Source organism: Prionailurus viverrinus, chromosome A3 (genome assembly GCF_022837055.1).
Source record: "Prionailurus viverrinus isolate Anna chromosome A3, UM_Priviv_1.0, whole genome shotgun sequence".
Classification (NCBI taxonomy): Eukaryota; Metazoa; Chordata; class Mammalia; order Carnivora; family Felidae; genus Prionailurus; species Prionailurus viverrinus.
This window is the reverse complement of record NC_062563.1, coordinates 22,274,576-22,299,385: the sequence shown is the minus strand read 5'-3', so window position 1 is coordinate 22,299,385 and position 24,810 is coordinate 22,274,576. Positions and strand designations below refer to the sequence as shown.

Here is a 24,810-nt window from a genome sequence, read left to right as displayed (position 1 = left end):
GGGCAGCGTGTATGTACCTCACCATGCAGGAGCCTGGTGTGTAGTTGGTGCTCCCTAAATGAGCACTTCGCTGGATGAGTCGCCTAAAATGGGTGGGGGCCGAGGGCGCTGGCCCTAGTGGGGCTCGTCTCCAGAAGAGGATGGATTGGTGTCCGAAAAGCCACTTCATAACCCCTGGAGAAAGAAACAGGTCCCGTACAGTCCTGCCATCCGGCAGCTGTGTGACCCTAAGCAACTCACTGCCTCCTCAGGCCTCAGGTTTGTTGAGTATAAAATCGGCCCAATGGAGAAACTGAGGCTTGGAGAGGGGAAGTGAGTTGGCCAAGCCCACACATCTTGAAGCTGGGTCTACACTTCAGAGACCCCAGCCTGGCCGCCCTTGCACCCCTCCGTTGTTGGGGGAGCAGGGGTTTGCCAGTACGGGACCAGGCACGCAACAGTGTCGGAAAAGACTGTACTGATAGTGACTGTGTGGAAGCCACGAGGTCCTTTTGGTGATGTGGTCTTTCCACCCAGGGAAGTGACTTGCAGTGTGTCACCTCTCTCAGCTGACTGCCTGCCTAGGCCCTCCTGTGTGGCCCCTGGGCTTTTCCTCCTGAAGGTGTCCCTGCCAGGACTGTCCTCTCCTCCATGAGCTGCTTATCTGTTCTTGCTCTTCAAGGTTTAGCTTCAGGCCCGCCTCTCCCAGGAAGGCTCCCAGGCTCTGTCCTCCACTGCCCACCTCTTCCTGGAGCATGAACTCTCCCTAGCTCACGCACAGTGCCTTCTTTTGCTTCTTCCCTGGTTGTGACCTGGGAGGGGTGGGGGGATGTCTGTCTCCGCCAAGCCCCAGGAGCCAGGGAGGGGATGGCTCAGTGACCTGCTGACAATGCCCCCCCACCCCAGCCCCCTGGTCCTCAAATGACCTCATTTTCTCAAACCTGCCTCGATGCAAACATCCATGACCCTGTATGAGCATCTGCTAATAACCAGGAGTTTCAAACTCAGGCTGAGCGGTGTGGGGATGGGATCAGTAGTGAGAGTGGTAGGAGGCACGAGGAGGCGTCCAGGAGGTGGTGCTGAGGGAGAGCAACAGTTTGCTCCAAGTTAAGGAGAGATGGCACCCTTTCTCCCTTTGTTCAGACACTTCCCAGGGCCCCTGGGGTTGTGGAGAGTAGTCAGCCGGGATAAGTCCTTGCTGCAGAATTGCAAACAGGGTCCCTGGTCTCCCAGATATTTGAGTCTAGAGGGTGAGCCAAGTATCAAACAAGTTGCCAAATAAATTAATATATAATCATAGATGTGATAAGGGCCCAGAGAGAGAGAGAGAGGCGTGGGGTGCAGAGGAATCTTGAAGGAAACATGTAGGAGTTGGCCAGGCATGGAGCTAGGAGAAGGGCTTGCCAGGCAGCGGGAACTGCATGTGCAAAGGCCCTGAGGTGGGGGAGTGTGTGTTGTTATGGAGAAACAGTGGGAAAACCTCTGAGTCTGGAGCACAGAGAGTTAAGGAGAGTGGGTGAGAGGTGAAATGGGGGTGGGTGTTATCAGCAGGGCTGGACCATATGGGGCTTTGTAGGCTTTGGGGAGGAGTTTGACCTTCATCTTCACACAAGGGGCTAATTCGTGTCCCCTGTGTGAACAGACCCATGTTGGAGGCCAGGGGTACAGAGCTGGCCAAGGCATCTGGTAGAAATAGATCTGTGGGGCTGGACTCCCAAGTATTCTGTGAGGGCCTAGATCAGGAGTCAGGAGGAGGAGGCATTTGAGGCTGGGCTTTGAGAGTGGAGTAGGAGTTCACTGGTAGGAAGACGAGAGGGTGGCTGGAGGTTGGGAGTGGGGCAGGGAGCAGGCAGGGGTCAGCTGGAGACCAAAGGTATAATAAGGGCTCAGGAGTCAGGTCTGCGTTCATGTTCTGTCTCCACTCGTTGTGCATCTTTGGGTCATTTACTGTATCTTTCCGAGAGTTATGCCTTCTTTGTCTCGAAAATGGGGACAATAAATATCTCCCTATCAGGTGACAATTAAAGGAGGGCTATATGGCCCCAGTGCCTGGTGCCAGTAGGTACGTAGGAAAGGGGACCTGCCTTGAGTGACGTTACACTGGGTGGGTCGGTGGGCCCAGTGGGTCTGGCCATACCCGCTGTGTCATGAAGGCCTTAAGTGGACGAGCTCACAGAGTCTGAAGGGGCTGGTCTGGGCAGGCATGGCCTGGGAAGGGATATTCACAGACAAGGCCACCCATGTGCTGGGTGATTTGAGTCCTGCTCTGCCCTTGCTGGGTGAGGAGGCTGAACTGGGGAGAGCATTTATTGGGTCTAGCGAGGCCCCACTTTGAGAAAGCCTGCCTTACCTGAGATTGGCCCATTTTCCAGATGTAAATACCAAGACCCAGAGGGGAGAAGCCGCTTCCTGCCCAGGTCGTGTGGCCCCCACACCTCTATCTCCCTTGGGTCTCTACAGCCCTTTACTTCCCCTCCACTACCGCCTTATCTCCACGGTAAACCACTCTGGTTTCCACTCAAGCCACTTGGTGGGGGGGAGGGGTACTTCCTTTGGGACACCTCAGTTTCCTCATCGGTGAAGTGGCATAGTATGAGTCATGGCTCCTAGGATGTCCCACAGGGACCAAAATAAAGCATTCAGCACACATTAACTAGATAAATAGAGACGGGGAAGAACCAGACGCTACTCAAGTCCGTCCTCGTCTGGCAGCTAACAGCCCCTCCCTGCGAATCAGTTTCTGAAGCTGTGAAATGGGCATGGGGCTTACACTTAGTAAGGCCAAAGGGAGATTGGGATGAGATTGTACCTGCCTTTACCTGGCCATTGGCTCTGCACCACAGTTCTGGAAAGGTAGGCCCAGTACATGCTTCCTTGTGTTCAAGGCCCCGTTCCCACTGTGTGTCCAAAGGCAAGGCGCTTAGCCTCTCTGAGCATCAGCCTCGCACACCTCCCTTGTGAAAATGAAATCCACTAATTTCTCCCAGTGACTTGAATCTACTGGATGTTCAGTGACTGGGACGTCTTTCTCCCTTGCCCTCCCTTGTGGGGGCTCAGATATTACCCACCCTTAGGATGGCCCAGGCCTGCACTGCTGTGCTGAGAAGCATTCTGAGGCCAAGTCTTGACTTCATGGGAATGAGTGCTGGGGGAGATTAGTAATGTCTGCCATTGGCAGAGGAGTAGAGCATGTTGTACGTGTGCCATGAGTTTGTCATTCCTGATCTATTCTGACCTTCTCTTTTCACAGATGGGGGAATTGAGGCCAGAAAGACCCAGGACATATTATCCAAGCTGGGAGAAAAATGCACATCTCTTGTCTTTTGATCCAGGGCTCTCCCGACTCAGCCAGCCTGCCCCTTCCCACAGGACAGCCTGGGTGGGGAGGAGTCCAGGGACAGATGACTGGGGAGGATCCCAGAGCTGGAAGCAAAACCCCCCATTTCTCCCCCTCCTTGCTATAGGACTTTGAACAAGTGACTCCTCTCTAACCTGGGCCTCAGTTCCTCTCCTCCCCATAGACTAACCAGAGGAGTTCCAGAATAAAATGAGAAGCTAAAGGAGAGGAGAAGCAGATGATCTTGGCCAAGTTCCCTCCTGCCCCGGTCCTCAGTTTCCTCCTCTGTGCAGTGAGAACTTTTCCCTCGCTGAGGCTCTATGATGGGGATCCTGGCCAGGGAGTTCTCCAGGGCAGGCATGACTGAGTCTTCTTAGCGTGCATGTAGGCTTTTTGAGACTGCGGGAATGAGTCCTGCGAGTCCTCAGACCCACTGGGCTGCGAGGCCAACAGAGATGGACTCCTGGTGCTAGGAGTGGAAATCAAGTTCGGATGGTGTCAGAAAACTAGGCCTCGGCAGATCTGATTGCCTTCTCCTGGCCTGCCCGGATTTGCTGCCCCGTCTTTCAGTGTATCTGATGTGGATGTCCTCATGTTGTGCCCTCTCCAGCCAGGTCATAGCACGGTGGCCCATTCTATCCTTTGCCCCAGCCTGGCGTGGACAGAACTTTTGTTCCTGTTACACAGAAAAGCAAACTGAGGCTCAGAGGGGCCAAGGGCTGAGGCCACGGTCGCCCAGCACGGTAAAGCGTGAGCCCAGGCTTCTGGCGGCTGGGTGACTTGTAGCATCTGATTCCCACGGAGTGTGCACCCAGCTTTCCTGAAATCTCTCCCAAGGTTTAGGGTTGGTATGTTGCTGGGGGCAGGCGACCCTGACTTTCGGGGCTTCTGGTTCTGGCTGATGGATCTCTACTCAGATCTGCAGTATCGGATCTTGCAGGGGGCCCCCAGCTGCCCGGATTGGCATCTCATGGGTGCTCCATGGATGCTCATGGCATAGAGGGAGTAGAAGTAGCAAGGCTCTTGGAGCCACTCGGTTCTGGGTTCGAATCTTGATTCTGCCGTTTGCTGTGTGGGATTGTGGGACAGCAATCGCTTGGAGCCCTAGTTTCCCTGTCTTTGAAACGGGACGACAGGGCCGGTGCCAGCTCCGATAAGGGGGTGTGAGGATCAGATGAGCTAATGTGTGTCTGCTCTGGCACAGAGCCTGCATACAGTAAGTGCTTAATATTTCTGCGATTAGGAAGGTAATCCCCTGACGAGGTGGGAATTCGGGACGGGAATTGCGGGCCAATTGATCAGGGAATCCCTGGGGCTGAGTCTGGGCACCTGTATCTGTGGCAGCCTTGTCCTACGGGACGTGGCTGAGGGGATGGTTAACCAGAAACAGACAAGTTTTGTGACTGGGTAGTCTGGAAACCACCAGCGCCATCTAGCCATGCCGAGCCCGGCTCCTGCCTCAGCTGACCTGTGACTTGCCCATCTGTGACATGTCAAGGCCTCCCAGTGTCCTAATCCCTGGCATTGAAGGCCTCCTCACTGAATGGGTCTCTCTCTCTGTGAAGGTGACCACTGAGGGAGCCGTGGGTGCTTTGCCCCTTTGCTTGGCCTGAGAGGCAGGAGCTGTTATTGCCCCAATGCTTTCTGTGGGGAAGGAGCTGTGGCTCAGAGAGAGGCCAGGTGGGCCCGGGCTCCACAGCAAGGGCTCCTGGAGGTGAGCTCTTCCCAGCCCCACCCCGGTCACTCCTACATTTTCCTTTCACTCGGGTGACCCCTTAGTCTTTCTGAACCGTTGGCTGTCTTCCTGTGTGCCCGAGCTGTCCAGCCTCCGTGCCTTGCCTCTGTGGGCCCGCTGCCCAGTGGTCTGCCGTCTCGAAACTTGCCGAGGCGGCTAAGATGCCTCTGCCTCCAGAAAGTTCTTAGTGACCACCCTCTGTCCCCCCACCCGACTCCGTTCTTCCCTCCTCTGCACCCCGCTGCCACTCTCTGCCCTCCCTCATGGCTCTGACACATTCTGCCTTAGACAGCAAGTCATAGGATTCTTTTTTGCCTCTCAGGCAGTAAGGCGGTAATCATCACTCCAAGGGTGCCGCACTTCACAGTTTACAAAGCACTTTCCACAGTCACCTTTGAGTACCCCCCAGCACGGCTAGGCAGATGGGGAAACTGAGGCCTCAAGCTCAGGCTCACCCCAGCTGCTCTCTCCGCTTGAGCTGACGGGACTGAACCCCGCCCCCGCTGCCAAGAACCCCCAATCTCCTGAGGCCAGGACCCCTCTCTCAGAGCCCCAAGAAAGGATTTGGAGGTTCAGAGAGGCGAAGTGACTTGTCTAAAGTCACGTGGCCTGGAAGGCCGGCAGAGCTGAGAAGGGGCGGATTGTGCCCACGTTCCCACAGCTTCTGAGTGGAGAATCAGATGTAACCGTGATCCTGAGGGAAAAGTGACCAGCCCCTGGGGTTCCTTCAAAAGTCATCGGCTCCCTCAGCACATGCTTGAGCCCGTGTTCGGTTGCGAGTGCTTGTCCTCGTCCTCAAACCTAGTCCTCACAGTGTCTTGCAAGGCATCAGTTCTGGCCCTGTTTCACCAGAGAGGAAACCGAGTCTCAGACAAGCAGAGACTTGCCCAAGGTCACGCAGTACATGGATTTGGACTCAGGGCCCCATGAACACTATGGGTCTACCCTGCCTCATCCAGGCTGGGCCCTTCTTTGCCTCCTGTCTGACCCCTGACCCTCCCTCAGCCCCTGCTAGGCATTCCTCTCAGGACAGAGAGGCCAGGAGACTTCTCTGGGGAGCCGCCTGCCTCCAACCCCAGGGCTTCTGCACCTCCAACTGCTGTCACCCACAAGCTCTGTGACTTTGGTGAGTCAGTTCACCTCTCTGTGCTTCAGCTTCCCTACCTGAAAAAAATGCGCCTAATGACCGTATCCGCGTTACGAGCTTGTTCTAAGGATCAAGTGAGGTGCCTGATGTCCTCAGCAAAGCCGGCACATAGCACACCCTCAGTAAATGTTAGCCGCTATTTTGTTATAATTCGGATCAACTTGAAGAGGAAAGGATTGACAATCCCATTCTCCAGATAGGAAGACCGAGACTCGGAGGAGGGAAGTAGCATCCACCAGGCCACAGGGGGATGTCACAGCTAGAAAGCTCCTGGGGCACATCCCACTTTCCAGACGGGGCAACTGTTTCCTTCTGGGATTCAGTTTTCTCATCCGTGTGGTGGGTTTGTGCATGTTGTGGGGAGATAGTTCTATCGCATCAAAGTACTGTGGTTCATCCATCAGTAGCCACCCTAGGGAGAGGGGAGAGGGGCTCCTCTTCTATCTGGGCTGGTGGGGCTGTGCCCTGTGCATTTTGTCCCTGAGTTTTGCCAAGTTCTCAAGCTTCGGCCCGTTTAGGAGGCTGAACCGGGCCCAGCCAGACCTTCTGGGTGCCCCGTGGCTGCTGACACCCAGGTCCCTCCACATCACCTGTTCCATCTGCCTCCTGTGCTGCGTGCCCTGGGCAAATGGCTTCTCTTATTGAGCCCCAATTTCCTTATCTATGAGATGGGGGCAGGGGTCTTTTCTTCGCTGGGCAGTTGGGAGGACTGGATAAGCTCATTTCCCCCCAAATGCCCGCCTGCACCAGGCTTATAGGAAGTACCCAGCTAGTGGTTATGGTTATAAGGATGGGCAGGTTTCTGACTGGCAGGAAGGAGGTACAGCATTCCAGGCAGAGGACCCATGTGAGCAAAGTCTCAGAGGTAGGACAGTTTAGGGAGCATCCGGTAGTTAGGTGGGGGTAAGTGGGAGAGGAACACCAACTTCCAGGCTTTGGACTGACCTGAGGCAAGTAGGCAGGGTGTCAGCAGTGACTGAGGTGATGTTGACCTTCCTGCCCTCCAAACTGTAGCGTGGCTTTTGGAGGCTTGGGAGCAGCCACCTGTGATCCCCACCCCCATCCCTGCCAGGTGTTCCCGAAGGCCCTGGAACCAGATGAGCCACAGTTCTATTTGGGGACAATTCTGCTGTTCCCGTTTCTCTCCTGTGCCCTAGTTTTAGAAACGACGTGGGTTTGGTTACCAGTTGGCCATTTGCAGAAAGCACCCCCGCCCCCCTCCCCCGCTCCGCCCATACCTTAGATCTGTGGGCAGCGTGGGCAAAACAGGACTCATTATTGCCTTTGGGGGCTGTTCCTGGCCTCTGTCCCTGGATTCTCTGGGCAGGGAGTTAGCAGCTGGACTCTTGATTACCTGCGGCTGGTGTCAGGGCTTGTGCTGGGTGCTGGAAACCCCAAGGGATGTGCTCTGGGAGCAGCCAATGCTCTGGTGGAGCTGGACACAGACATTGATCATTGTCCTACCACAGGGTAGGCACATATGAACTGTGGCAGCCCGTTACAAGGCCAGAAGGGCTTCCTAGAGGAGGTGATACCTGGTCTGAGTCTTAAAGGGTGAGCAGGAGCTCAGGAGGGAAAAAAGAATGGTGAGGGAGGGCATGGGCGAAGCTCTGGTGGTGGGAACTCGCCTGGCATGTGCAGGCATAGGTCATGTACAAGGCAGTTGGAAGGTTGACCAGGCAAGCCCTCAAACCCTTGCCAGGCTTTGCTGAGGCCTCCTGCTGAAGGTGTGAAGGGAAGACAAAGAGAAGGGTCAGACTTGGGCTCCAGTGCTCCATTACTGTTGCCGAGTGAAGGTAGCTCATGGGGGCTGGGGTTTCAGATAGGGATCGAGAACCCCTATCTGGGGCAGAAGGTGGGAGCCGGTTGGGGCCTTGGAGGGAGCAGGCCAGGAAGGACTTCCTGGAGGAAGTAGTACTGACAGCTTGAACCAGGGCCTGAAGGTGTGATGTGAGCAGCTCCTCTTGTCGGAGCCCTGAGCAGTGGTATTGACTTGAGAGGCGGCTGGTGGCCGTCAGTGGAGAGCCCGAGGGCCTGCTCGGGGGTCTACATGCTGTCTTCAGGCATGAGGAGAGACTCCTGGGCAGGACTGACTTGTCAGGCACTGTGGGCGTTCTGTCGGCATCGTGGCTTTGGTGAAGTGGCCCTGGAGAGAAGGTGGGTGCTAGCCAGACAAACGGGATTGATGGGGGAGCAGTGAGGAGGGGGTGGGGGCCTCTGTCCCCTCTCTGCCTCCTCATACATCCTTTCCCTGCAGAAGCCTGCCTGGCAGGAAGTGGTGGAGACGTGTTGGGGCCTGGCTGGCCAATTCCCAAGGTGCCTGGGGCATGGACTGGGTGTGGGGCAAGGGCTCTGGGTTCAGGGCCCAACCTCCTTCCCTTGTTGGGTAAACCTTGCCAGGGTAAGGGTCTCCCCACTTGGGTGCAGGGCTAGGCATGGGTGCCCATTTGTACCTCCAGAAAGGCCCCTCCACCCTCTTGAACCCAGAGGGTCTGTGCTCCAGGCAAGGTGAGTTGAGAACCATGACTGAAGATTCTGGTGCCAGATGGGTGTGGGTTTGAAACCCAGCTTCGTTCTCTGCTGCCTGGGAGATCTTGGCCAAGTATCTTTGCCCTTCGGAGCCTCAGTTTCCTCATCTGCAAACACGGAGGTCACCCTAGAGCCTCCCTCCTAGGGCTTAATGAGGTTTCAGGGACCCCAGCCCCTGGGGTCTGGCTTTGGAGCCATTGGCCCAGCTGACCAGGGGTGGTGGGACCTGCTGGGCGGCTGAGGGGTGCCTTTGGTCTGCCCCAGGCTCAGCACAGGCACTGAGGACAAAGCCCCTTTGTGGTAGGACAGATGGAGCCCGGGAGCCCCCCTCTTCGGACCGGAGGGCCGCCGCCTGCCCCTCCTCCTCACTCAGTTCCCCGGAGGGAAGGAGGTTCCTCAGACAGAGAAGATGGGAAATGAAAGTCGGGTTGTGCAGGAGGAGAGGCTGGGCTGGCTGCAGCTGCTCAGGCCAGAGCCTGGCTGGTGAGCTTGGGCGGGTCTGCGCCTGCTCTGGGCCATCTTCTCAGGGCCCTGGGCATCCCTGGCAAGTCCCAAGCCCACTGTGTGGGCCCAGTTCACTTATCCGTTCGTCGTCGTCTGTCCGCCCATCCATCCATGCATCCGTCCATCCTTCCATCCACCCATCCATCTATTCAGTAATTACCAGGCATCTACTCCATGCTAGGCCCTAGGCTTTTGGCCAGTGGCCGGAGAGTGCCCAAGCATCCCAGCTGTTAACTCTTGAATGTTACACCCACTGCAGCATATTCAGCCGTGAGTGAGACAGAAGTGGCCCCTGTCCTCGCTAGATGTGTACCCTCACTATGTCATCAGAGCTGCGGTCCACGCTAGGAAGGAGAAGTTGAAGGTCCTCACTCCATCCAGCTGGGGGAGGTCAGAGAGGCCTTCTGCGAGGAGGGACAGCTTTGGAAACAAGACTCAAAGAAAGAGCAGAGTTGTCTGGGTGTGTTGCCATTTGAACAGGTGGTTAGGAAAGGCCCCCTGAGCAGGAGATGTGTGAGTAAAGCGCCCAAAGGAAGTGAAGGAGTGAGGGGTGTAGCTGTCCAGGGGTGGTGTGCTCTGGGTAGGGGGGCCAGCAGGTGCAAAGCCCAGGGCAGGTGCCTACTGGGTTCTTGGGGTGAGGGGGAGCAGCACACCGAGTGAGAAGGGCAGAATAAATGAAAAGGGGTAGGACTGCTAGAGTCCTCTCTAGGGTTTTGGAAGCCCCTGTGAGGACTTTGTCCTTTGTCGGTTAGGGGCTGTGAAGGCTGTTAAGTAGGAGTGATGGTTCAGACTGACATTTCAGAAAGGCTCTCTGCCCCCAGGTGGCCAGCTTGGAGGAGGAAGCTGGGCCTGAACTAGGGGGTGGCCGTGTGTTTGGATTCAGGATGTGTTTGGAGGTGGGACTGACAGGGCTTGGAACTGAGTTACATGGGGGCGGGAGGAATCATCTTTCCTCTCTTGGGCTGCTGGTGATGAGGGGCTGAGTCCCCACCACAGAGCACTGTGGCTTCTGGTTTATGTTTGTTCCCTCTCCCCAGCCCATCTGGAGGCACGGAGTCCCAGTGGCTTCTTCACCTTGTCCTAAGGACTGGACTAAGCCCTCCAGTTGCCGTGGCTCTAAACAACTGTACGCCTTAGGTGAAACTGGCAGGACCCTACCCGTTTTACAGACGAGAAAACTGAGGCCAAGAGTGGGACCTCCATAGCCTAGGGTACACAGCAGGGCAGGGTTGGGGTTTGGTCTCTCGGGACTCAGGGGATCTATGGGTTTGTGGTCTATGGACCTTGCCTCCCCCCACCACTTCCAGCTAAAGATTTCTGGGTGTACCTGAGATTTTTTTTTTTTCTGCCCTGAACTGTCTTGGAGATATGGAGGCTGCTCAGTGTGACCTCAGGGTCAGGGGTGGGGTCAGGAGCCTAGACTCTCACTGGCCATGTGAGCCGGACCTCAGTTTCCTCTGTTGGGGGCTGGCCCTCACAGCAGCTTTGGGAGGACCAGATAAAACAATGCATGTCAAGTGCCAAGCCTGATGCCTGGCATACAATACACATTCAGTAATCAGCAGGTATTTTTATTATTGTTTCTGTGGGGAGTAAGGACATGTGTGTAAGTCTGGCCTCTGGCTACATCCACCCACAGAGCGGGGCTTTGGGGGCAGGGCGGGAGTTGCCAAGTGATGTCTTCTAGATAACTCAGCACCAGGGGATTGAAAGTCCCCGGGATCCATGCCCAACACCACTTGCCACACCGGGAAACTGGCCATGAAACAGCTTGGGACAGAGCAGGGTTTTACACCAGGTGGCCTGCCGCCTTGCCCTGCTCCCGCGCCGCCCGCTTCCGGGCCTTCTCCTTCCCTCTAGGGCTTCTAGGCTGTGGACAGGTGTAGACAAATCCTAGCGGGAAGGGATCCTGCACTCTACAGGGCAGGTCAGGGCCTGGGGTCTAGAAAGGGGTCCCCTTTCTGCCCAGGAAGAAACCCCAGAGCTACAGGGGCTGGAATAGTTCTGTCTCTCTGGGGCTGGGATTAGTGGGCTCTGTGGTCCACTTAGGCTTTGCCCTCACCGGGCTGCAGGTCCTGTCCCCAGCAGCACACCCGCCTCTCTCTGCTGGTGCCGGTACAAGCCTGCGGCGCCTTGCCCCTCCCTGGCCACACTGGCAGAGCCGGTTTGAGGCCTGCCCGCCCCGAGCGTGTTTGCACCACGAACATGGGACCAGACATGTTGTGGCTGCTTTGGCCTATGGATGGCCCCTGGCTCACTCTTCCCTCACTTCTTGCTCACTCAGCAAACATCCTCTGCTACCTGTTCTGTGCCTGGGCCCGTGCCGGGTGCGGCTTGGGGCCTGGAGTTGTCTCAGACTTGCGCACGGCCCTGTGTAAGTCAGGGGGGTCAGAAGCTCTGCCACAGGGACACGCCAGGCAGGGGCAGGAGAGAGCAGTGGTCGGGGTATAGGCTGTGGGACTCCACAGACCCAGGGCCGAGGCCTGTACATCTTCATCATATGGGGCCCTGGGTAGGACCCATCCATCCTTCCCTTCCTCCCTCCCTCCTTGCACTGGAGTTTGTGAAGTCTCAAGGGAGGCAGGTGGTATAGCTTTGGGGAGGTGACAGCATGTGCAGAGTCTGAAGGCTAGGGGGTGATTACAAGTTAAAGGGAGGGTCGGGGGGTAGGGAGGAAAGAGAACGCAGCAGGCCTCGATCCTGTGAGCAGCAGGTAGGAGCTTTGAAGCCATCTTGCTGACTACTGTCCCCAGCCTCAGGCTCAGATGCTCCCTCCCTCAGAGGTCTGCCAGAGGCATCATGTCGTGCATAAGTAAATGGAGGACTGGACTTCCTGAGGTCACACATCGGGGACAGGCCACCTGTGTGTGGGCTTGGAGATTGGAGGAGGGGGGTGGAACTCAGGGCTGACCGTGTGGCAGGGCCAGGCCACCAGGTGCTCCTGCCCACCAGTGTCCCTGGAGGGAGTTCCTGCATGGGTGTGGGTGGGGAGGAGGGGGGCACTGTGTGTTCCCGGAGCAGAGAGGCAGGGTTGCTGGCAGGGTTGCTGGCAGGGAACAGCGAACACTGTGAGCCCCTGAAGGCAGTGGGCAGAGGCTGCTGGCTGGCGGTTGTCCCCCCAAGCCCATCAGCCATCACCCATCAGCCAGTGGGGGTGGGGCAGCTGGGAGCCCAGGGAGAGATGACCTCGGAGAGGCTTGTTATCTCAGTGGCATGGGGTGGCGGTGGGGTGGGATGGAAGGTTGGGATCGGGAATGGTATCTGCTAAGGAATCCTTGGCATGCCAGGGTCTCTGTTCGGGTGCAGATACTGAGCCCCGAGGTGGGGGTGTGACTTGCCTGAGGTCACACGGTGCTTCTGATGGAGGCCTTCCGCTCTCAGCCAGGTGGTACCTGGCTGTGGGTCCCTGAGACCTGCCTGTATTGGGCCTGGTGCCTTGAGAATCTTCTCTTCAGTCCCAGTGCCCACACCCTCATCCAGGGGCCGGCCCCGCCTCGCCGTATGACCTGGGGCCGGGTGCCCCTCCAGAGTCTCAGCTCTTGGTCTGTGAATGGGGATGTCTCACAAAGCCTCCCTGACACCAGGGCTGTGACCCCCTGGCCTATGAGCCTGCCCACCTGCTGGCAAAGGCCGCTTGGCCTCGACTCTGGGGTAGAGGCTACAGTAGGGTATAGGGTGGGTGAGACCTTCTAAGCCCGCCGCCCTCACCGGCCCCGGGAGGCTCCAATGGGCAGGAGGACCAGTAGCCCCCTTCCAGTGACCTCCCTCTCAGGCCTTGGTGGAGGGGGATGGTGGGAAGTGGGCGTGGGAAAGATGGAGCCACCCACTGTGTGCTTGTCTTTCCCCCCATTTTGCTGTTGGGGAGACTGAGGCTACATGGTTTACACTGATCTTACACTCCCTTTGGGCCTTCCCAAGCAGTCCCTTCTGCCTGGATCATACTTCCCCTCCCTCTTTTCACACACTGCCCAGCCTTCAGACCTCAGCTGGGATGTCCCCTCCTCTGGGAAGTCCACCATGGTTTAGGCCCCCTCTTGCCCCTCTAGCCCTCTAGAGTTCGAGATGACTGTGCTTTGCCAGGGTTACTGTGGGATGAAGGCTCAGTAACCTTACTTTGCCCTTCTCTACACCCTCAGGGGCCTGAGAAAACCTTCGTGGCCTCTCAGTGTTTCAGGACCTTCTGATCTAGGTTGCTGGATAGATCCTCTCGGGGCCTCCTTCAGACCTCCTCGGGCCTGGGCCAAAGACGAGCAGTGGCCTGGTTAAGCTGGGACCCACACAGTTCAGACCTCTCACTCAATAACCCCCTGCACATCTGACCTTCCTGCCTCAAAGCCTTTGCACATGCTGTGCCAACCTCCTAGACTGCCCTTCCCTTGCCTGCCTCCTTATTGGTCCAGTGGAGAGAGAATGGGCTTTGGTATCACTCAGATCTGGGTTGGCACCTGGGTCTCCATTTCCTGGCTGGGCAACTTCCTGGAGACTTTATGTTCTCATGTGTGACGTGAGTGTGGCCATGGCTCACTTCAGGGCTCTTGGGAGCATTTGAAGGGGTAGCATGAACCCTAGGTGGGAGGATGTGAGGGGGAAGCGCGTGGCCATCAGCATGCCCCATTCCACCCTGCCAGCCTGCAGTGGAGCAGCTGGTGGCATGGAGTTCTGGAGAGGGAGCCGAGGTGGCCCTAGACCCGACCAAGAAGACCCCCACCATAGGCTCCTTCCTTGGGTCCTTCCCTTTAGGGAGAAGCTCAGAGAGGAAGGGACTTGCCAATCGGCTGCTAAGAGGTGAGATTTTAGTCACATCATTTAATCTGTCTGTGCTTCAGTTAAGAATGACACACAGTAGGTCCTAAGTAAATACTAGCTGTTACTACTGTCATTGTTCATATTCCCCCACTCTGAAGCCAGGGTCCTTTCCATGTTCTGAAACCACTTGTAGGAAAACACCCCAGTATGACAGGTAATTGCTTTGAGAGTGTGAAGGAAAAAAGGAATCAGGTGAAGATCCCAGCCTGGGGGTAGGAGGGAGCTTCTGTTCTAGTGGAGGGGGGGTGGTGCGTAGGGGAGACAGGAGAGGAATTCAGCCCCCATCTGTGAAATGGGAGCGTTGGACTGGCATCCTCGCCGTGCTGCCCCGGCCTCAGCTTCCTCCTCTGGGGACAGGCCAGTGCTTGTGGCACTTGCCCTATGGGGCTGTTGTGAGGAGGGAGGGGGCATCAGTTGGGGACCCAGCCTTGGAGGCTCAGAGGGGTCAGTTGTTCCCTCTGTAAGTGGTCCTTGGGCTGTGTGGCCTTAGATCAGCCACTCTCCCTGTCCTGGCTTCCATTTCCCCTTATGGAAAATGACTGGCCAGGGAGCCCTGCTTCGTCCCCGTTATGTGGACTTACCTACAAGAGTCCAGCTGGGACCAGTGGCCTTGGAGAGAGGGGCTGACAACAGCCCAGGGCCAGGAGAGCCAGGATCCCCAGCTGACCCTCTTTTGTCTTGGATGGTGTCCTGGGCCCTGACTTGGCTTCTCTGAGCCTTCCTCTGTCCCCTCCTCTAAAAGAGGGGACTGACTGTCCCTGCATAGATGGGGCCTGGTGAGAACCAGAGAGCTAAGCAATAATGGAAACAGTCATGTTCCTAATAGGAAGGGCCCCGTTTATTAAGCATGGCCTGTGTGCTCAGGGCTCTGAGTGGTTAGCTCACTTGCCTGTGCGACTACCTGGGGGTGACCGTGGCATCTCCATGGTACTGAGGGAGTCTTCGGTCAATTTACCCAGAGTCCTCCCATGGGCTGCAGCAGGGCCCCCCCTAACCACGATGCTGTAGCCCACTTGGGTCAGGCAGGTGCCTGCTGGGGACTTTCTGGTCCCCTTTTTCCAGAGGCAGGACTGATGGCTGCCAGCGGGCTGTTTCCCTCCCCCCCCACTTCCACCCTCCTCCCTCCTCTCTGCCAACACGTTCCTGACACAGCCTCCACCACCCACCCATTCATCCTGCCCCTGATTGGGCCACTGTTATCAGGAGACACTCCTGGACTGGCTGAGAAGAGCTCTCACCTTGCCCTTCCGAGGGGGGTTGTGACTGCTGATCTAGGCCCTGCTGGTGGCTCCCTTGGGGGGTGGGCCCTGGGACAGGAGGCTGCAGAGCCTAGACAGTTCAAGTCTACTTGCTGATGCTGTCTCTTATGAGCGCTGTGACCTTAGGCAAGCAACTTGACCTCTCTGTGCCTCAGTTTTCTCATCTGCAAAACGGAGCTGACCATACAGGGCCGCAGTAGGTTCATCTGGACTCATGCATGTGGTGTCCTACTTGGCCAGGTGCCCGAGCCGTACAGGAGTCTCTCTGCCCATTAACAAGCTGTTGTTAGCATTGGAGAATCAGTTGTCCCTCCTTTTTTGTGGGGCCCCCAGTTTGGATGGCACTGTGTCTCCCTTCTGATGAGTGCACGTCAGGAGGGCCCCGCGGGCATTTTCTTCTTTGGGCCCATGGGACGAGTGAGAGGGCAGAGCTGAGAGGCTCTTTTCAGAAGTTGAGAATGTGCTGTGTGATCTTGGGCAGCCCCTATCCCTCTCTGAGCCTCCTTTTCTTGGTCCGTTCTCTTGAGCAGTTGGATGTGGGTGAGGCTCTGCCTCAGCCCCTTCTTGTCCCCATCACTGTACTCTCTATAATTCCTCCTTTGGCTGGTCTAGCTACTTGGCTTTTGTCTTTCACTCTTCAGTGCCTGGCGCATAGCAGGTGCTCAGCTAAGCTTTGTTGAAGAAGCCGACCAATGCACGACGATTGAGTGAATACCCAGGGCTCTCCTATTTCCAGGTCTTTGTGTGAATGGCTCCCTTTGGCAGGAACACCGGCCCTAGTCATCTCTGCTTGTAGAATTCCTCATCCTTGAAGTCCCTTCTCAGATGCTGCCTCTCCCGGCTTCTCCCAGTCAGAGAGGGTTGCTGGTGCTCTGCACACTTGGTCTGAGGCTCTCTGCTCAGAGATGTGGATGGAGACCCGTTATCATCCAACTCGTGTACATAGTAACGTATTCATAAACAACGAGGACGAGGCACCAGGCACAGGGGGGAGCCTTGCGCAAGGGTTGTCTTATTTCATCCTCCACAACAACCTTGAAGGTAGACATTATTATTATCCCTCCCCTTGCAGATCACAGAAGCTCAGAGAAGTGAAGTGACTTTCCCAGCTATGAGAGAGAGCGCACCAGGATTTGAAACCAGGTAAGACTGTGTTTTTTCTTAAAAACAAAAGGAAAACCATTAACACACACACAGCAAAAAATAATTCAAACAGTACAAAGGAAGACAGGGTAAAGCCTCTCTGCAGCCACATTTCCTTGCCCAAGGCAGGCACTGGGAGGGGTTTCTGGCGTGTCCTTTTAGGGAGAGGCAGACGTATACAAGCATGTATGTTAGAAAACAAACACAAACACATTGTAACATGTGGTATATCCTGTTCCACACCTGTTTTTTCTTCACGTGTACCTTGAGGATCATTTGTGGTACTGCTCTCTTTTTCATGGTTGAATAGTGTTCCAGCATTCACTGTGTGGATGGAGACCGTGCTTTATTTCATTGGCGAAGAGTATTTTGGTTGTTTCCAGCCTTTTGCTTATTATAGACAGTTCTGCAATGAATATCCTCCATCATACACTTCATATTCATGTGCGAGGGTTCCTCTAGGATTAATCCCAAACTGCAGGGTCGGGGAGCATGTGGGGTTGCAATTTTGATGGAGATTGCCAGAGGTTATGATCATGCACCCTCACACCACACCCTCTGACCCCCCCACCAGTGCGGGTTGCTATAGAATTTCAGGGTCTTGGCCAATCCGACAGTTGAACAGTGGCCTCTGCTAGTGTTTGTTTGCTTTTTTTTTTTTTTTTTAATATCACAGCTTTATTGAGATATGATTCACAGACCAAACAATTCACCCATTTAAAACGTACAATGTAATGGCTTTTAGTATATTCACAGAGTTGTGTAACTATTACCACAATGAATTTTAGAACTTTTTTCTTTTTTCTTGTTTTAAAGTTTATTTATTCATTTTTGAGAGAGAGAGAGAGAGAGAGAGAGAGAGAGAGAGACAGAGACAGAGAGGATCCCAAGCAGGCTCTGCACTGGCAGTGCAGGGCCCGACGCAGGGCTCAAACTCATGAAGTGTGAGATCATGATCTGAACTGAAACCAAGAATTAGACCCTTAACTGACTGAGTCACCCAGGTGCCCCTAGAACATTTTTATTACCCCAGAAAGAAACTGTGTGCCCATTAGTCACTCCCCACTCTCCTCAAACGTTTCTCCCCTAGCCCCAGACAACAACAAATCTTCCTGTTTCTATAGATTTGCCTAGTCTAGACCTTTTATATAAATGGAATCATACAATACATGGTCTTTCATGTCTGGCTTCTTTCACTTAGCATCATGTCTTCAAGATTCCTCCATGTTATAACATGTTATCAGAACTTCATTCCTTTTTCTTGCCAAATAATACTCCATTGTCTGGATACAGTACCACGTTTTTTTTTTTTTTTTGGTCCATTCATCAACCGATGGACATACGGTTGTTCCCACTTTTTGGCTATTATGAATAATGCTGTTATGAATATTCATGTACACGTTTTCATGTGAATGTTTTCTCTTCTTTGGGTATATACCTAAGAGCAGACCTTCTGGATCATATGGTAACTCTGTGTTTAACCTTTTGAGGAAATGCCAGGCTGTCTTCCAAAACAGCGACACCATTGCACAGTCTTAGCAGCAGTGTGTGAGGTTTCCAATTTCTTCACATCCTTGCCAAAAGCTGGCTGTTGTCTGTCTTTTTAATTATGGCCTTCCTAATGGGTTTGAAGTGGTGGCCCATTGTAGTTTTGATTTGCATGTCCTTAATGATTAATGATATTGAGCATCTTTTCATGCAGTTATTGGCCATTTGTAGATCTTCTTTGGAGAAATATCCGTTCAAATCCTTTGCCCATTTTTTAATTGGGTTGTTTGTCTTTTTGTTGTTGAGTTATAGAAGTTCTCTATATATTCTAGATGCAGATCTCTTATCATCTATATGGTTTGCAAATATTTTTTCCCATTCTGTGAATTCTTTTTATCTCCTTGATGGTGTCTTTTGGACACAAAGGTTTTAAATTTTGATGATGTCCAGTTTATCCATTTTTTCTTTTGTTGCTTCTGCCCTGGGTGTCATATCTAAGAAACCAAGGTCATAAAATTTATACCTATATTTTCTTATAAGAATTTTTTCAGTTTTACCTTTCATATTTAGGTTTGCAATCCATTTTTATTTTAATTTTTTTTTCAACGTTTATTTATTTTTGGGACAGAGAGAGACAGAGCATGAACGGGGGAGGGGCAGAGAGAGAGGGCGACACAGAATCAGAAACAGGCTCCAGGCTCTGAGCCATCTGCCCAGAGCCTGACGCGGGGCTCGAACTCCCGGACCGCGAGATTGTGACCTGGCCGAAGTCGGACGCTTAACCGACTGCGCCACCCAGGCGCCCCTGCAATCCATTTTTAATTTTTTTAATTAAAAAAAATTTTTAATGTTTATTTATTTTTGAGATGGTGGGTGGGGGGGTGGGTAGGGGCAGAGAGAGAGGGAAACAAAGAATCTGAAGCAGGCTCCAGGCTCTGAGCTTGCAAGAGCCCAACACAGGGCTCGAACCCATGAACCATGAGATTATCACCTAAGCTGAAGTCTGGCATTTAACTAACTGAGCCACCCAGGCTCCCCTCGTGATCCATTTTGAATTGAATTTTTCAATTCAATCCATTTGAATTGAATTTTTAGTGTAGGGTCTGAGGAAGGTGTCCAGTTTCCTTCTTTTGCATGTGTCTATCCAGTTTTTCCTGTAACATTTGTTGAAAAGACTGTTTTATCTCCATTGTGTGGTGTTGGCATATGCTTGTCCAAACTCCTTTGACTGTAAATGTGAGGGTTTATTTCTGTCCCTCAATTCAGTCCCATTGATGTATACATCTGTCCTTATGCCAGTACCATGGTGTCTTTTTAGAAAAAAAAAAAAAAAGTTTGTTTTTTTTTTTAAGTAATCTCTACCTCCACTGTGGGGCTTGAACTCACCATCCTGAGATCAAGAGTCCCATGTTGTACTGAGTAAGCCAGCCAGGGGCCCCATGGTGTCTTGATTACTGGAGCTTTTCTACAAGCTCTGAAATTGAAATGAATGAGCCCTCAAGCTTTGTTTTTCTTTTTCAAGATTGTTTTGGCTATTCTGGGTCCCTTGACTTTCCATATGAATTTTGGGACCAATTTGTCAATTTTTGCAAAGAAGATAGCAGGGATTTTGATAGGGATTGTGTTGACTCTGTAGATCAATTTGGGGAATATTACCATTTTAGCAATGTTTAGTCTTCCAATCCATGAACATGGGATGTCTTTCCATTTATTTAGATTTTCTTTAATTTCTTTCAATAATTTTTGAATTTTGCACTTCTTTGGCTATTCTTATTCCTAAATATTCTTTTGATATTGTAAATTGTTTTCTTAATTTTCTTTTTGGACTGTTCATTAGCGTATAGAAATAGAATTTATTTTTTATATATTGATCTTGTACTTTGTAACCTCGGTGAATTTGTTTATTAATTCTGATCATTTTTTAGTGGAATCCTTAGGAATTTCTGTATACAAGATCATATCATCTGCAAACAGGGTGAGCTTTACTTTTTCCTGTCCAATCTGGATGCCTTTTATTTCATCTTCTTCTCGACTGCCCTGGCTGGAACTTCCAGTGCAGTGTTAAAGAGAAGTTGTAAGAGTGGGCATCCTTATCTCATTCCGGAGCAGTACTCAACACCATTAAGTATGATGTTGAATATGAATTTTTCATAGGTGCCCTTTATCAGATTCCCTTCCAGGGAATTTGTTGAGGTTTTTGTCATGAAAGGGTATTGGATTTTGTCAAATGCCTTTTCTGCATCTATTGAGGTTATGGTGTGGTTTTTGTCCTTTATTCTATTGGTATGGTATTAGTCGATTTTCAGGAAGTTAAACCAGTCTCGTATTCTTGGAGTAAATCTCACTTGGTCATGATGTATAATTCTTTTTATATGTTGTCGAATCCAGTTTGCTAGTATTTTATTAAAGATTTTTGTATCTTATATTCATAAGATATAGCAGTCTGTAGATTTCTCCTTTTTTGGTTTTTAATGATGTCTTTGTCTGGTTTTGGTATTAGGGTAATATTGGCTTCATAGAATGAGTTGGGTGGTGTTCCTAGTGAATCCTTGGTATTAATTCTTCTTTAAATGTTTGATAGAATTCACCAGTGAAGCCAACTGGGTCTGGGTCTGTATTTGTGAGAAGTTTTTAAATTACTAATTTAATCTCTTTTTCCTAGTTTTAGCTTTATTCCAATTTTCTATTTATTAGTTTTAGTTTTTTTTAAGGAGTTTGTCAGTTTCATCCAAGTTATGTTATTTGTTGGAATAGCATTCATAGCTTCCCGTTATAACCTTGCTTTATTTCTATAAGGTCTGTGGTATTATCCTCTCTTTCATTCCTGTTTTTAGTCATTTGAGTCTTCTCTCTGATTTTCTTGTTCAGTCTAGCTAAAGGTTTGTCAATTTTGTCAATCTTTTCAAAGAACCAACTTTTGGTTTTGTTGGTTTTCTCTGTTGTTTTTATTTTCTGTGCCATTAATTTCTGTCCTAATCTTTATTTCCTTTCTTTTACTTGCTTTAGGGTTTGCTTTTCTTTTCTGTTGTGTTAAGGTGGAAGGTTAGGTTATTGGCTTGAGATTTTCTGTCTTTTTTTTTTTTTTAATTTGAGAGAGAGAGAGAGAGAGAGAGAGAGAGAGTGAGTCTTAAACAGGCTCCATGCTGATGTGGGGCTTGATCCCATGACCCTGGGATCATGACCTGAGCCAAAATCAAGAATTGGATGCTCAACTCTCTGAGCCACCCAGACATCCCTTTCCTCTTTTTAATTTATTTTTTTTTCTTCTTTTTTAATATAGGTATTTATACTTACAAATCTCCCTTCAAGTTCTACTTTATTGCATCCCATGCATTTTGATATGTGGTGTCATCATGTTTATTCACCTCAAAGTATTTTCTATTGTTTTGATGATTTCTTTGACTCATTGGTTACTGAGGAAGGTATTAATTTTTACATATTTGTAATTTCTGTTACTGATTTCTTAATTCATTCTATTGTGAATGGAAACGTAGTTTGTATGACTTCACTCCGTTTAAATTTATTGAGGCTTAGAACATGGTCTGTCCCAGAGAATGTTCTGTGCACTTGAGAAGAATGTATATTCTGCTGTGGTCAGGGAGCTTGTGTAGTTTTAATTTGCATTAATATATATTTTTTAAAAAGTTTATTTGTTTATTTTGAGAGAGAGAGAGAGAGAAAGAAATTTAGAGTGTGAGCAGGGGAGGAGCAGAGAGAGAGGAAGACAGAGAATCCCAGGCAGGCTCTGTGCTGACAGTGTGGAGCCTGACATGGGGCTCAAACCCACAAAGCATGAGATCATGACCTGAGCTGAAATCAAGAGTCAGATGCTCAACTGACTGAGCCACACAGGCGTCCCTGATTTACATTTCTCTTATAAATGAGGCTGAACATCTTGTCATATGTTGAAGAGCTGTTTGGCTTGCCGTAAACCATCTGTGGTTATTTTTCTTATTTTGTGGGAGCTCATTATGTATTGAGGGGTAAACCCTTGTCTATCATATGAGTTACAAATATTTTCCTTAGTGTGTTATTTGCCTTTTGAATTTGTTTATGATATTTATTGAGCCATGCAGACATTGTAGGTTTTTATGTAGATAGATTTATCATTTTTTTTAATGTTTACTTGTTTTTGAGAGAGAGTGAGAGCACACGTAAGCGGGGGAGGGGCAGAGAGAGAGGGAGACACTGAATCCGAAGCAGGCTCCAGGCTCTGAGCTGTCAGCACAGAACCCGACATAGGGCTCGAACCCATGAACTTGTGACGTCCTGACCTGAGGTGAAGTCAGATGCTTAACCTACTGAGCCACCCAGGTGCCCTGATAGATTTATCATTTTAAAAATGACTTTTAGGTTTGGGGTCTCTGGGTCGCTCAGTTTGTTGAGCGGCCGACTCTTGATCTTGGCTCAGGTCATGATCTCATGGTTTGTGAGTTAAAGCCCCGTATCAGGCTTTGTGTCAGTGGTGCAGAGCCTGCTTGGAATTCTCTCTCTCTCTCTCTCTCTCTCTCTCTCTCTCCCTCCCCCTCCCTCCCTCCCTCCCTCCCTCCCTCCCTCCCTCCTTCTGTCTCTCTCTGCCTGTCTCCGACTTGTGCTGTCTCTCTCTCTCTCAAAATAAATAAATAAACTTAAAAAAATGATTTTTAGGTTTTGTGCCATGTTAAGAAATGTTTTTCTCGTTCTGAGATTAGAAAATTTATTCTCTGCTTTCCGTTTGAGAGATTCATGGTTTTATTTTGAGTGGTTTAAATCTGATCGATCTGGGATTTATAGGCATATGGAGTAGGTTCGAAATCTGACTTTAATTCGTTTCCTGACGGCAGGTCATTGATCTCAGCTCTATCTTAAAAATAATGTACCTTTTTTTATACGGGCATGAAATGCCACCTTTGTTATGTGTTAAATCCCTGTATGTTTGGAAACAATTTTTGGACCCTCTATTCTGTTCCATTGATTTGTTTGTTTTTGTGCTGATATCATACAGTTTAAAAAAAATTTTTTTTTTAGTGTTTATTTATTTTTGAGAGAGACAGAGAGAGAGTGCAAGCTAGGGAGGGGCAGAGAGAGAGGGAGACACAGAATCCGAAGCAGGCTCCAGCCTCTGAGCTGTCAGCACACAGCCCGATGTGGGGCTCGATCAACTGTGAGTTCATGACCTGAGCCGAGATCAAGAGTTGGATGCCTACCAACTGAGCCACCCAGGCACCCTGATTTTATTTTCTGATCGCCATTGGTATATAGATACATTGTGGATTTGGAGGTATTAGCTTTTAATTTCCTTCCACTGAATTTGCTTTTTGTTTAGTGGTTTTGCAGCAGATTCTCTTGGATTTCCCAGATCTACACGGGTAACATCTGCAAATGATGATACTTGTCTTCTCTTTTCTAATTCCCCTTTATTACTTCCATTTCTTGTTCTTAGCTCATTGGATTGGCAAGGATCTCAGAGCAAGGTTAACTCGTGGACACACTTGTCTTTTCTGGACTCTTTCCCCGTGAAGTGGCTTTTCTAGGCCTGGGCTCCTGAGGAACTCCGCCAGACAATCCCTCTAGGGCCGTGCACAGAGCTTGGCACGTAGTAGGAATCTGGGAAGCCTTTGCCTCATTGGAGGAGTGATTACAAAAGATAGCAAGGATCTAAAAAAGGTTTTCCGTAGTAATGATGATGATAGCTGGTGTTTATTGAGCATTTCCTATCTGCGAGGCACTATTAAGCATTACCTCATGTTTTCTCACAACGAGGCTAGCTGTGTGGGAACAGTTGTGCGGATTCCCATTTTTGAGAAGGGGTAGACTGAGGCTCCCTTGAGGCTGCATGACTAGGACGCGGCAAGGCGGCATCTGAACCTGGCGCTCTGGCTCCAGGCTTATATTTTTGTGATGCTTCCGCTTCCCAGGAGCGTCCAGAGTTATGGACGATGATACCAGAGGTTGGCCTCTGACCCCTGTGTTGCCTCTGTGTCAGGGAGGCGGAGGTGGTGGAGGGGTAGGTGCGCCTGGGGCGGTGAGGGCTGCCCGCACAGCACGCCGTATGTCACTCTCCTGGACTTCGAGCACGTCAACCCCATTGCCCTCACTTGCTGCACGGCCTCGGGCAAGGTTTAGCTTCTTTGAACCTTGGTTCTGCCTGTCAAGTGGGCACCGTTGGAGCCCCTACTTCATTGTTCTGTCAGGACAACGGGGCATCCGCTGCCTGTAAAGTTCCCAGCGCTGTGTGTGGCATTCAAGGCCTGGCCACCTGACTGCCGCCTCCTCTCGTGTTCCTCTCATCCCCGGTAATGATAACAACGACAGCGAACAACATTGGGTGCTGTTTGTTGAGCATTTATTCTGCGCCTGGCACATGGGCTCTCTCTTTAATTCTCAGATGTTAGGCTTATTATTATCCCCATTTTAAAGAAACTGAGGGGCGATGTGACTTGCCCAAGAAGATGTAGCTAGTAAGTAGTAGAGGCAGGATTTGAACCCAGGCCTGACTGGATTCCTCACTCTCAACTCCTAATCCCCTGGCCTCCTTTTGCCCTGACAATAGTGGAGGTGACTCTCTTCAGAGTAGGGAATGAAGGGGTGGGTATGCCGTGACCGGACCACAGTTTACTCCCCAGCCTCTTCTGGATGTTGTAAACATCTGTGTGCCTGGGGAGGGGCGAGGGGGGAGAGTGTGGTGCCCTCCAGCAGGGGGGCCATGGGAGAGGGGATTCGGCTTCATCCAGAGGGGAGTGGTGGGAAACTCTTCAGTGTTGTTGTTTTTTTTAAGTCTCATTAAAAGACAGTTTTTGACAAGGTAATTTCTAAATGTCAAGTGATACAGCAGATACGTACAGTAAAAAAGGGATTTTCCCCTCCCCATCCCACATCTTTTGGACGAAACACTGTGAAGAAT

At 51.3% G+C, this 24,810-nt stretch overlaps 1 protein-coding gene across 1 annotated transcript in view; it reads left to right on the top strand.

Annotated features, from left to right (window-relative positions):
* Positions 1 to 24,810, top strand: part of SRC (SRC proto-oncogene, non-receptor tyrosine kinase) — a 51,217-nt gene that overhangs the window by 1,359 nt on the left and 25,048 nt on the right. The window contains exon 2 of the mRNA XM_047853035.1: positions 16,369 to 16,439. The gene's annotated coding sequence lies outside the window, so the exon portion shown is untranslated. The remainder of the gene's footprint in view (positions 1 to 16,368; positions 16,440 to 24,810) is intronic.